Source organism: Pinus tabuliformis, chromosome 1_2 (genome assembly GCF_031772625.1).
Source record: "Pinus tabuliformis cultivar Carrire ecotype Pingquan chromosome 1_2, CPIR1, whole genome shotgun sequence".
NCBI lineage: Eukaryota > Viridiplantae > Streptophyta > Pinopsida > Pinales > Pinaceae > Pinus > Pinus tabuliformis.
Window position 1 is genome coordinate 772,322,882 of NC_142298.1, and position 13,050 is coordinate 772,335,931.

Genomic DNA, 13,050 nt, shown 5'->3' on the forward strand with positions numbered 1-13,050 from the left:
TCAATCTGATGCTTAGAGAGAAAGTTAAGACGATTTTCCCAAGGTCACCTGTTTAATATGTAATTCGGGAGTCTGCAAAAAAACTAACTTCCTCAGATCATATATCCGAAAATATAGCAAGACAAGATATGAAATTTGGACCCGAGGTTTAGATTGCTTTCTTCTCAAATGGTTTTTTTTTTTAGTTTCTGAAACTTCATAGAAAACATGTTATAGTAAAACTTCCACGATGACTAATTTGGTGCAGCGAAACCCTAGAATCCAAAGCTCTCATACCAAATGTTATTAAACCAACTCACAAAGAGATATAAAATAAAGATCAACACCTTAGAATTCAGCCTCTTCGAGGGGAAAGCTCCTTTACATTACACAAATGAACAATTCTTGGATGATCCAAATGACAAGACCTCCTTTCTATATATAGGAGTCTAAGGGGTCACAATACAATTAGAGCTGACATAATAATGTAAGGGCACAATAATAACAATATGGGGACTACATGGGCACAAAAATATAATAAGGGAGTTGTACTAATAACAATAAGGGGTTACACTAGTAGTATAGGGACCTAACACTTACCTTACTATCTCATTATTCAAATATTAAAAAAAAATACATATGAATCTTATTGACATTTATCATTAAACCAAATCTCCAAAATTTAAAATTCTATTTAAAATATATATTCTATAACGTTACATTACTCCCATCTTCTTGATCCCAAAAATAAAAATAAAAACCATTTTCCCATTTTTCATCACAAACCCTCTTTCTATTTTGCATTATCATATATTATCTTTCTATTTTGTAATTAGATTCTCTCAAGCATAGTTTTGTGGCTCTATTCCACATTTATTTGTGTTTGTTTGTATTCTAGATGTGACCAAAAACCTATCTGTTTCTCATTATCATATATTATCAACTTTTACTACTCTTTTGTGAATCCCAAAGATTAAAGAAACCCTCTTTCTATTTTGTATTATTGTATATTTCCTAGTGTGAATGGACCTAGGATTAGGATATATGCACCACCTAATACCACTTGGGGCGAGGAGATGCATCCATATCGAAAATTAGAATGCGCTAAATGAGGAACAACGAGGGAAAATAAAACTTCATACAAAAAAATCACATTGCATACAAAACACATCACATTGCATGGAATGAATGAAAAAATAAAAAACGGAGAAAGAGGAAGAATAGAGATGGAGGCAGGAAAATTGAAGGAGGAATATCTTCTTGATCGAAAACCAAAAATCCATGCTCTCTTCTATCATTACAAAGAATTTTACTTTGGCAAAGCTTTAGGCACATGCACAGTCGACTGGAGTTCCAAGTGCGTGACTTTGTAAGAATTACCCTGCTAGCTTATCTTTTTCTCCATGCACACAAGTTTTTCATATCAAAATTTTCACCATCATTGATCCTTGTTGAAACTTCGATGCAAAAGACAATCCATATGTGTTCTAAAATTTATTTATGGAAATTTACAATTAAAATAAATTGCATGAACTGATGAAGAGGAATTGTGATCAAATTTGTAAAATTTCTAATGAGAACAAGTGTCTTTTATTTGGTGAGCTCCTTCCACGCAAGTACTCCTATTGTGGGGCACGATGTTGCTGGAATTGTAGGGGTTGACGAATCTGAAAAGGCCATTGCAGAAGGGAGCTCGTTGGAGATCGAGAAGAGGCTGGTGCTGAAGGCCTTCTAAATAGGATTCATTATCGACGTCCAACTCTTACTGAGGTACTGGTGGTTTAATTTGGAAAGGAAAGGACTTACTATTTCTATTTTAACTGTTTCATTTTTGGAAGCCAAAACCTTTCCCTTACATCCTCGCTATTGGCCCATTATCTTAGACTGTCAGCAACATATACGTATTTTTCTCCTTGTCTCCTTCTGAACTTGCTTTAGATTGGTTTTGAAGCATCATCCTCGGTCATGTTTTCCGTCCTCTCTTCCGAAATCTTCCATATCGCTATCATTTTCCTACTGGCTATATACATTCTATATTGTATCATTTGCGACCAGTTGAGACTTTTTCGAACATTCTTAATGTATCTTGTCCCGATTTGGTTCCTGACCCTAGGACCTACCTAGAAATGACTAATTATCCTATACTTTGGAGGAAGTGGATTGGCTTTTTCACCATATCCTGTCCTTGTAAAAATTTTGGGATTAGATGTTGCAATAGATGGTGGACATGTCTGGGCTGCTATTGTGATGGATGATAGTTTGGCTACATCCACATTCATGCACTAGTGGTTTTTGATACACATTCTCGATCTGCAATTCTTTGGGTTGCTTGGGTGGTGCACTTTTTTCAGTGTCCCTTGCCGAAAGAATCCACCTATTTCCATTCCTGACAATTTTCAAATTGGTTAGATATTAATTATGTGAGGTTGGTGGTTGTTCTACAAGGCACAATTTATGGGGCCTGTACTGGTATTGAGATTCTCCACAAGATCTTAGTGGCTGGTTTCTGTTTTTCGAGGCGGTTCTACAGGTAGCTTGGTTGGAATACTAGACATTCCATTTTTCTTTCATTAAATTTCCAATTCGGGATTTGGAACGATGACGGGGTGGCTTCTGGGATCTACCTACAGTGGGTATCTCTCTCTATACAATTGTCATTCGACGGGACTCAAGGTACTACAGTCTGCTTTACAAGGCCTTGTTTTATGATTTTCTCACCTAACTCCTTTACTACTTGCCTCTGCTCCCTTGATTTTCTCTGTTTCATTATCCTACTTCCCCTTGACACTCGATATTTTGCTTACCTGCCATGCCACTTTGAGTTGGACCTATCCTTTCACTTTTCATGCCCCACTACCCCTAGGCCTATGGACCTATCAGACCTATATAAATCCGACACATCGAAGCATGAGGCATTTATACATGCCACCCTTATTGTTGAATTGACACACCAACATGGCTCCATATTGACAACCCACATGACACATAATGATCCACTCCACATTCCCCCTCCTGATGCCCATTTGTCATTTTCGACCCATGCAACTTCTCTCCATCCTAACGAGAATAACACCCATGTTCATTCTCCTAATGCAGATCATCCACTTGTACAACATGCAACTCATCCACACCCTGAATTGCATCATGCTCCTCCTTTGGCAGCTAAGGAAAAACATCGAAGCAGGGCGATTGGGACTTCTCCTCAGATGAAGCTTCTAGGTTTTGGTTATGACGTCCTTTTGGATCGAGTGATTAGTCTGCAAAAACGTGCATTGGTGGGACGCTAGTATTTCTCAGACCTTTAGGAAGTAGAGATGCAGGAATGGGTATCTGCTTAGTGGGAAACGCTTCTTGGCTACACTCCTACGGTCAGTCGACTTATGAACTCATGGTATAGTTTCCACTTCCTGCATCAAGAGGATTTGGAGAAAATTCACAAAATACCATGGGTTCGGGGACATAGTTTCCTTTCTCTCCACCCATGGTATATTGGTTTCAATCCTCTCAGGGACACTCCTAGAAACAAAATGATCTGGGTGAAGTTGCCTGGGCTTCCCATTGAATTCTGGACCAGAAGGGTTTTGATGGACATTGGAAATTCTATTGGAAGGTTCATATACATTGATCCAAAGTGTTTAGGGGCTTGGGACAAAAGAGTCGCTTGGATCTTGGTAGAATTGGGCTTCTCTGCACACATAGATTTGGCCTGGGAGTAGATCCACACCCATTAGAGATTGGATTACTAGAGCATTCCATTTCATTGTCTTATCTACCACCAGACCAGACATCTCATGGCCCATTGTCCTCGGTGACTCAGTAGAAGGGAGGCTGATGGTGGGCACGCTTGTGGAAGGGGTGGTGTTGGTCAGGAGGTTGATGATCGACACACCCGTGGAAATGGTGGAGCTAGTCAAAATTTTCAGATACATCGGTCTACTCTTTCAGGTACCTCTCCTAGTGCTAATCTCTCATCCCTTGATAAACATATGAATGGGCACCCAACGTCCTCCTCTCCCATCACCTTACCATCCTCCCCTCGATCCTCACCAATTGGTACGACAGATCCATGTCTACCTGAGACTGCAGTATCTTCCCTGCCTCTGGAACCTTCCCTCTTTCCCCATCACTCCTCTCCTCCCATTTTTCCTCGCTCCATATCATCCTTGCTACCCGTATCATTGATGCCCCCTAAGTCTCTGGTCCTTTCTAATCATCTTACAATTCTGCGTAACTCGGAGAAATCTCCCCATACTCCCAGATTGTGCTCTTATTGTTGTCCACTTATACCTCCTTCGCCTAACTCCTCTCCTTGAAATTTGGTGGGTAGCGACATTGACTTTCTCCTCGCAAAACCCTGCACTCAACCTACATACCTTATCCATCCATCAGGAACAAACAAAGCCATCCCCTTCTATTAGTCCCACCTCGGCCCTTAATATCATTATCTGTTGTAGAGGGGTGCGGGGTAGTCGACACTTCCAAGGATGCCCAAAAATCAAACCCATCCCCTTCCCTAGATCCTCTGACCTCATTGATATTCCCATTTTCACTTCCTTTGATCCTTGGGCCCTTAGAGCAACTACGCCCGACCAACATGGATCATGAATTTATGTTTATCCCTAAATCTGTGGGGTCTAGGGGACTTGCACAAATTCCTCTCCCTCAGAGATCTCTTCTCCTCTAATTTTCCCTACATCATTCTATTACAAGAAACTATGATGACTACTCATTGGGTTCTTGAATACTTCCAGAAAATGCTCCCTGACTGACATATGGTGGCAGTCGACTCTATGGGCCTATCTGGTGGATTGGCAGCTTTATGGGATTCGCGCTAGACATCTTTCTGGGCATATAAATGTTTTGCAGGTATTTTCCTCTTAGGACGTCTTCGGGGACTTGCTGGTCATTTACATCTTCTGAATTTATATGCCCCTTATCGGGATCATACTACACTTTGGGACCATTTGGATGCTTCAGACCTACTCAAGATAGGCTCTCTTATTGTTGTTGGAGATTTCAATGCCACTATATCATTGGAGGAATGTTGGGGCTCACATTGCAGAAAGGATCCCCTTGGGGATAGACTCCAAATGCTTTTCAGTGACAACAACCTGATGGAAATTCGACCCCTTCCCATTGTGCCCACATGGCATAATGGCCAGGTTGGCCCCCAACATATTGGAAAGAGACTTGATCGGTTTTTGGTCCATGAAAACCTTGTAGAGAGATTGGGCTTCCTCCATTCTGATGTCCTTAAGATATATGTCTCTGATCATATGCCCATATTGTTATTTTGGAAGTGGGAGGAGATGCGCTCGGGTATGCCCTTCAAATTTAACAAAATCTGGCTCGAGGACGACGAATTTAACACATTGATTAAATCCTTCTGGACAATGTCACACAGGGCATCAAATATTTCACCCATGCATGCCATACATGGGAAACTTCAGGCCTTAAAATCGGAGGTTTGAAAATGGGAACGAATAAAGAAAAGAACCATGATAAAGGACTTACTTAATATCAAGGAGGAATTGGAGAGACTCAGTAAGATCCTGGATAAGGGAAACCCATCCCCAGATCTCATCAACAATATAAAGGAGTTGGAAGATAAAAAGAGGAAAATCTTGCATATACAGGAGGTCACCTGGCACTTGAAAAGTAGAGCACTATGGCTTAAAGAGGGGAACATGAACACTAAATTTTTTCATAGGTATGCAAACTATAGGAGGCACATCAATTCAATTTGGCAAGTCAGAGACTCCAATGGAAACATGGCACATTCCACTTCAGATATCCAAAAAGAAGTTGTTACTTTCTTCGAATCTTTCTACAAGGTGCGAGGGGGAACTCAAATAGAGGACCAGATTTGGGGTTCAGACTCCTATCCCACCATGTTCGATCCAGATAAAAATTTGGAATTATACAAGCCCATTGATCTAGAGGAAATACATAATGTAAAAAAATCTTTTGCAAAAGATAAATGCCTCGGGCCAGACAGTTGGATGGTTGAATTCTTCACACATTTTTTGATCTGGTGGGGCCAAATTTACTGCAAATGGCTGAAGAGTCTAGGATTCAAGGAAACATTCTAGGGGCCATCAACTCCACATTCATTTCCCTCATTCCGAAGCAAAAGGAGTTGGAATCCTTTAAGGACTACAGGCCCATATCCATGTGTAATATGATTTATAAGCTTATATCCAAGATCATAGCGGTTCGACTAAAGTCGACTCTCTCTACTTATATCTCTCAGGAATAGTATGGGTTTTTGCATGACAAATTGATACATGATGATGTTTCCACAACCCAGGAATGCCTTCATTCCATCCACACAAAGAAAATGGAAGCATTGGTCATGAAGGTGGATTTACAAAAAGCATACGACTATGTAGATTGGGCTTTCCTACACATCATTCTTTTAAGGCTTGGCTTGGATATGAAAAATATAGAGTGGATTATGGCTTGTGTATCCACTGTTAAATATGTTGTAATCATAAATGGCTATCCCACTAATTTTTTTGGTGCAGGAAGGGGACTACGTCAGGGCTGCTCATTATCGCCCCTACTTTTTATTCTAGTCATGGATGGCCTTAGCAATAAATTAATCAAATAAAACAAATTAATAAAATAAAAATAAATAAATAACTAAACATGAAATAAATACATAAAATTAATTTAATAGACATATTAACAAATAATAATAATAATATTAAATAATTAATTTTACATAAAAGAAATAAACATAACAATTAAATCAACAAACAATAAAATTAATTTATCCCTTTATCTTATTAATTAATAAATTCTTTTAAATTTATTAATCAAACAAATTAATTAAATTAATAATCAATTAAACCAACTATTTAAAATAATTAATTTTATATAAAAATAAAATTAATAAACATAATAAGTAATTCTATAAATAATAAAATCAATTAATTTAGTTATTACTTTGACCTATTAATTAATTTATCCTTTAAAAAAAATGAAAAACTAGTAAGATAATGGCCGACCTATTTTCTAATATCTTTTCTTTAATAACCTATATATATATATATATATATATATATATATATATATATATATATAGCTCTTCGATACATCATTAAGATTTGGAGAATATCTATTGACGCATCCCCTGATGATGGACTCACTTGGTAGTTCAAAACGTTGGGTCCACAAAACTCTATAATAGGTCATTCCTCCTCTATCTAAAAACTATCCTCACCTGTATGGATTCATTATTTAACAACACAAAATCAAAGCTGCTAGAATGGAGAATCAATTTACTAGACTCACCTTGGGTCGTGGCATAAAGGTTACACAATATTTTTGTTGATGACATTATGATATTCGAAATGCTTTCCAGGTTGCAATGGACCGCACTACACTATATCTTTTGCAGGTTCGATAATGCTTCAGGGCTTATAATAAACAAAGGAAAATCAATGTTATTATATGTTGAAGGTCAACAAGAGGAGATAGATCACATTGCCAACATTTTTGGTGTGGCCACATAATCTATTGTTTTCGGTCTGAAATATCTGGGTTTCAACATCAAACCAAAAAATTATAGAGTAAATGATTGGTTATGGATTGCATATAAGTTTCATAGGAAAATCTTTAGATGGGAGCATCGTTGCTTGACTCTCGAGGGCAAAGTCATGCTCACACAATCAATTTTGCAGCAGCTTGCGGTTTACTGGGCACACCTATACTGTCTCCCCGCCACTATCATCAACAAAATATGTCGAATTATGGCAAACTTCATCTAGTTTGGCTCTAGAAAATATTTCAAATATCATCTAATCAGATTGGATAAACTCACGATTCCAAAGCAATTTGGGAGATGGGGGATCTTAAACTTAAAAGTTTTTGGATGGGCTCTATTAACTAAATCTCTATGGCACGACTTATTTGGCGAATGTCTGTGGGGAGACATCATTCGAGCTAAATATCTGGGATGCATTAAGGCGAAAGTGTGGATGCAAGATGGCCTGATCGGGAAATCGATTGGATCTTCCATTTGGACAAGTTTCAACAAAATCAAAATATGGCTCCTAAATCACACTTGTTGGTCATTTGGCTTGGGGAACAACATTATCATAGGTAGAGATTGCATTCTAGGAGTGGAATAGGATCCATATTGTACAAGTGATTTAATTTCCAGATTAAATTCCAGAGGGATATTTTACCTTGCTTAGGTGATAAAAACATGGAACGATAGCTTTCTAGTGTGGAAGAAAGTGGAGGAATTTGGATTGATAGGTGTCACAGTAGTGGCTTGGGATAGCTATACTGAAGTTTTGTGCAGATCAGGCATATGCAAAAATGATGAAGGAGACCAAATCGCGTGGGATGGCCTACTGCATCGGGGGTCCATATCTGTTGCTGACACATACCTCTTCATTATTGGTATCTCATACAATCTACAACACATATGCTGGTTCAGGAAATTTTGGAAAACACAGGTCCCGTACAAGATTATATTATATACATGGCTTGCTTGGAAGGACAAGACACTAACTTGGGAGAACCTGAAGAAAAGAGGTATATACAAACCTGGTCGATGTGTACTTTGCAGGAAGGCAACGGAAACAAATTATCATATCCTATTCGATTTCCCAATTGCTGCTCAAGTATGGTTCAGGATCTCAAACATATTTACTTTCCCTCTATTGGTTCATGACCCTATAGATTATTGTTTTCTATGGTGGAGAAGGAGAACTAGGGATTAACATGCCATTCCCCTTGTAGTTTTTTGGGAAATATGGAAGGCCAGAAATTCCATCATATTTGATGATATGCCTCTCAATATAAATAATATTGTCAACAAAATTGCATTTTGGATGATGTCCTCAAAGCAAAAGTAGACACAGGATAAAGCAATAGGTTCCAGAAAATCTACTCCACACATCAACTACCCTACAGGATATTTTGATGGAGCTACACAAGGTGGCTCATGTGGATGTGGGGCATGGCTTCACGTGAATTTAGAACAACAGTATAAAATATTCTGGTTAGGGGGAAATGGCACAAACATGCGGGCTGAAATCATCACACTATGGGGTTTATTATGGTTTGCTAGGTTTTTGGACATTCAAAGCATCCAGATCTTTGGGGACTCACAAGCTCTTATCAACAACATGAAGGGTATTTCTATTATCTCTCATCCACATCTACAGGGTTGGATCTATCACATTGAATATCTTAAGATGTCTTTTCATCACATTTCCTTTCAGCACATCCACCGGGAGCATAACTCCATAGCAAATGCTATGTCGAAGATTGGTATTTCTTCTGCGGTGGGATGGATACATTTCACTCTGCTGGTCGATAACAACATCATTTTTAAGGATGACATCATCCTCCCGAGTTGATAATCCATGTTTTTTTGTCATCTTTAACTTTTGGCTGAATCTGGAAGGTACCATGGTTCATAGAGCACATTGATACAAGCTGACACCCTTTCCTGTTTTTTGATTTTCATACCTCGAATATACTATTTCTCCTGTTGTTGTACATATGAAATATGCTTAGTTTATCTATTTTTGTTAGATGGAGGTATTACTATGTTCATGTCTATGGGAATTGGGACTCATTCCTCACTGGACTATGGTTTTTGGCACAATATTGCCACTTTGTTGCACAATGTATCTGGAAATTATGGTGACTTGATGTACTGGTATTAATAATAAAAACCAACGTTTTTTTCCTTCTAAAAAAAAGTAGTGATTTCTTAACTATTGTAGTTTTTCTTTGGTACGTAGTCCCTAAATAGTGTATACCATGTGAACCTTTAAGGATCATGGGAATTTGGTTACCTAAATTATATACCCCTGAAGGGCATAGTTATCTTGGGAGTGAATTAGGGGTTAGCAATTAGAAGAGCCCGACTTATTTTGAGCACTTGGATTATTTGCAAGCAAGTGGCCCTTCATCCCTAAGATATGAAGCTTCAACAATCTAAATAAAATGAATTGGTCTCCATGGTCTAGTTTTATTATGGCAATTAGAAGTACATATTTATTTTAAAGTTAGATTTATGAAACATTGAGCAGAAATTTAACTTCTAAATGTTTGAAGTTATATAGAATTGCAAAAACCCCGATAGGTCAATGGGAAAATTCTCTAGAATGCAAGAGGATTCGTGGGTTTCCTATCAAATAAAACAATTTAAAAATTTAAGAACAGTTATGCAAAGAGAAATCGAGTAATTGTGAAATGATTGAATGGAATAGAAGTTGTACTAAATATTATTCTACGAGAACAAAGAAAGACATTGTTAAAGGGATTCAAGAAGGAATGTAAAACACCACCTATTACAAAGGAAATCTAATTTAATCTAAACATATATTCACTACTGGTTGTGGTTAATTGTGTTTATCTCGAGCAACGAGGAGGAATGATTGTTATCCTCCTCACCCAGGTTAAACTCCAATAAGTGATATGTTGAGCTCATATTTATGTTGATAGGCGTCTCTTCTTGAAAATGGTCAAGCCAACCTTCATCTACCCTTTTGCCTTTGGGCTGACATGTGTCCCATGGTATGACAACGACATGTGTACTCATCCATGAATTTTTACACCGATGTGCTCCACAAATTTTTATGTTGATAGAAAACCACAACTTTTATCATCATGGTCTCAGATTTGTCCACCTGGCATAACCATCATAACCACAATGTCTTTGCCCCCTCAGAAATAGTTGCTCTTACTCTATTTATCCCTCTTCTCCCATAATAGTCTCTGCAACTCCTACCACTACATCACGAGTGCTCAACCTGAGACAAATTGTTGTGGGAGCTCAGCTTAGGAATGATTTATTTTGGTTCCTAAGATTGGATAGCGATGGGAATTTAAGAACATACATTCAATTAGAGACCATGTTGGTATTTGATTTAGACATGTTTTCTATCTACTTTATGGATTTCTATAAGCTTCTCGATATCTGTGGTTTAGTTAGAATTTGTAGCTCAAGAGGGACTTGCAGCTGCTAGGGTGATAGGTGATGCTATATTTAATGAATTTTAACCCAATATTAGATGTAGTCCAAGGAAGAATCCTATATGCAGGGCTTCAAACCAATTGTTGGAGCTTGATGGGGTGGATTATTTTGCAAATGAGTACAGGAATCTGAGCTCCGTCAGCCTCGAGCAATGCAAGAACTCATGCATGTTGAACTATTCTTGTGCTACGTCTTTCTTCTGGAATAACTCTGGAGGGTGTTACCATTATCAGGAGATCAAATCCCTGAAACGAGTCTCAGATTAGAGCATTAGGGCATCTATCAGGGGTTTGCATTATTGTCATGGTTTTTGCACTAGGCTTTCTTGCATGGAGATATAAGGTGAAGAAGAAAATGGTGAAGCACAAGTCTAAAGAAGATTAATTTCTAGAGAATTTGCCAGGCTTGCCCCAAAGATATACATACATGGAGTTGGAGGAGGCCATGGCAGGATTTAGTAGGAAACTTGGGGTTGGTGGGTTTTCAGTTGTGTTTGAAGGGAAACTTGCCGATGGAACAAAAGTTGTTGTGAAGAAATTGGGTAACGCTGATATAGGGCATTTTCATTTCCGTGCAGAGGTTGCAACCTTGGGAAGCATTAACCATGTAAATTTGGTGAGACTATTTGGGTTTTGCACTGATGGCACCTATAGATTGCTGGTGTATGAGTACATGAGCAATGGATCTCTTGATCACTAGTTGTTTCGGTGCCCTTATGACAATAATCCTTCACCATATCTTGATTGGAGAAAGAGATACAAGATCATCCATGATATGTATTTGGGATTGGATTTCTTGCATGAAAAATCCAAGGATAGGATTCTTCATTTGGACGTGAAGCCTCAAAATATTCTGCTGGATGAGAATTTTGGAGCCAAACTTGCAGATTTTGGGTTGGCCAAGTTAATGGATAGGGCTCAGAGCCACTCATTTACTCGTGTCAGGGGACTCCTGGGTACTTAGCTCCTGAATGGATTCTACATTCCTGTGCCACAGACAAGAGTGATGTTTACAATTTTGGCATGGTTTTGTTAGAAATAATCAGTGGGAGGAAGAATTTAGACCTGTCCCAGCAGGAGGAGATGGAGTTTTTTCCTTCATGGGCAATTAGTATGATTCAGGAAGGAAAGATCAGGAATGTCGTTGATTTGAAACTGGGATATCTGGTAGACTACGAGTGGAAACAGATAGAAAGAGTTATCATAATTGCATTCTACTGTATTCAGGAGGATGCAAAAGGCCTTCAATGAATAAAGTGATCATGATGCTGGAAGGACATACTAAAGTAGAAGATCCACCTCTTTGCGTTGAGTTTTTGATGAGAACTAGGGCTAGGGTTTCTTCTCATCCATCACAGTGGGAGAAAGAGGGCACATCAAGTAGTGTTGCCACCATTTCTGTCTCTTTCTCTACAAGGTGAATGAAGATATTGTTGGAGCTCTGGACAATATTTACTGTCTCTGATGTGTAGTTGGCCAATGTTTTTTTCAGCATGCTTCATAAATTTTCTTGTCTGACATTCTTTCAGATAAATGCCAGTTGGCATAAAGATGCAAGTTTGAGGAAACTGTTATCCACATTCTTAACATTTATCATATAATGCCCATCAGTGCAACTATATGGGAAGCATAACCCATTTTTAAGTTTCATGGAAAACTTGGTCCTTTTATTGATTCAGTGAGATGACATATTTATCCTATAATGCTCATGGGTGCAACTAAATGGTTACCATAACCCATATTTTGGTTTCATGTAGGACTTGGTCTTTCTATGAATTCAAACGTTCCAAATCGAACAACCACAATGTTTTTCGAAATATCTGGATAGCCTGTGAAACATTATCTCCATAAGTGATGTCGTATATGCTTAGATCAGTCCAAATTAAAGCACATACATGGTGACTCTATTACGTTCTCAAAATGAGAATATTGTCTAGAGCTTATAAAAAACATTCAAGCATCACATAACCAATTCCTTTTACTTAATTCATAGTCAGTAGGAAGCATTTATGTCACAACAGAGAGGTGGTTTTTCAGTGAGATTTGAAAAGTAATGTTGAAATA

General features: G+C 38.2%; 1 pseudogene; it reads left to right on the forward strand.

Moving 5' to 3' along the window:
• Positions 1-12,407, forward strand: part of LOC149208131 (G-type lectin S-receptor-like serine/threonine-protein kinase SD2-5) — a 90,693-nt pseudogene extending 78,286 nt beyond the window's left edge.
• Positions 12,408-13,050: the final 643 nt, after the last annotated feature.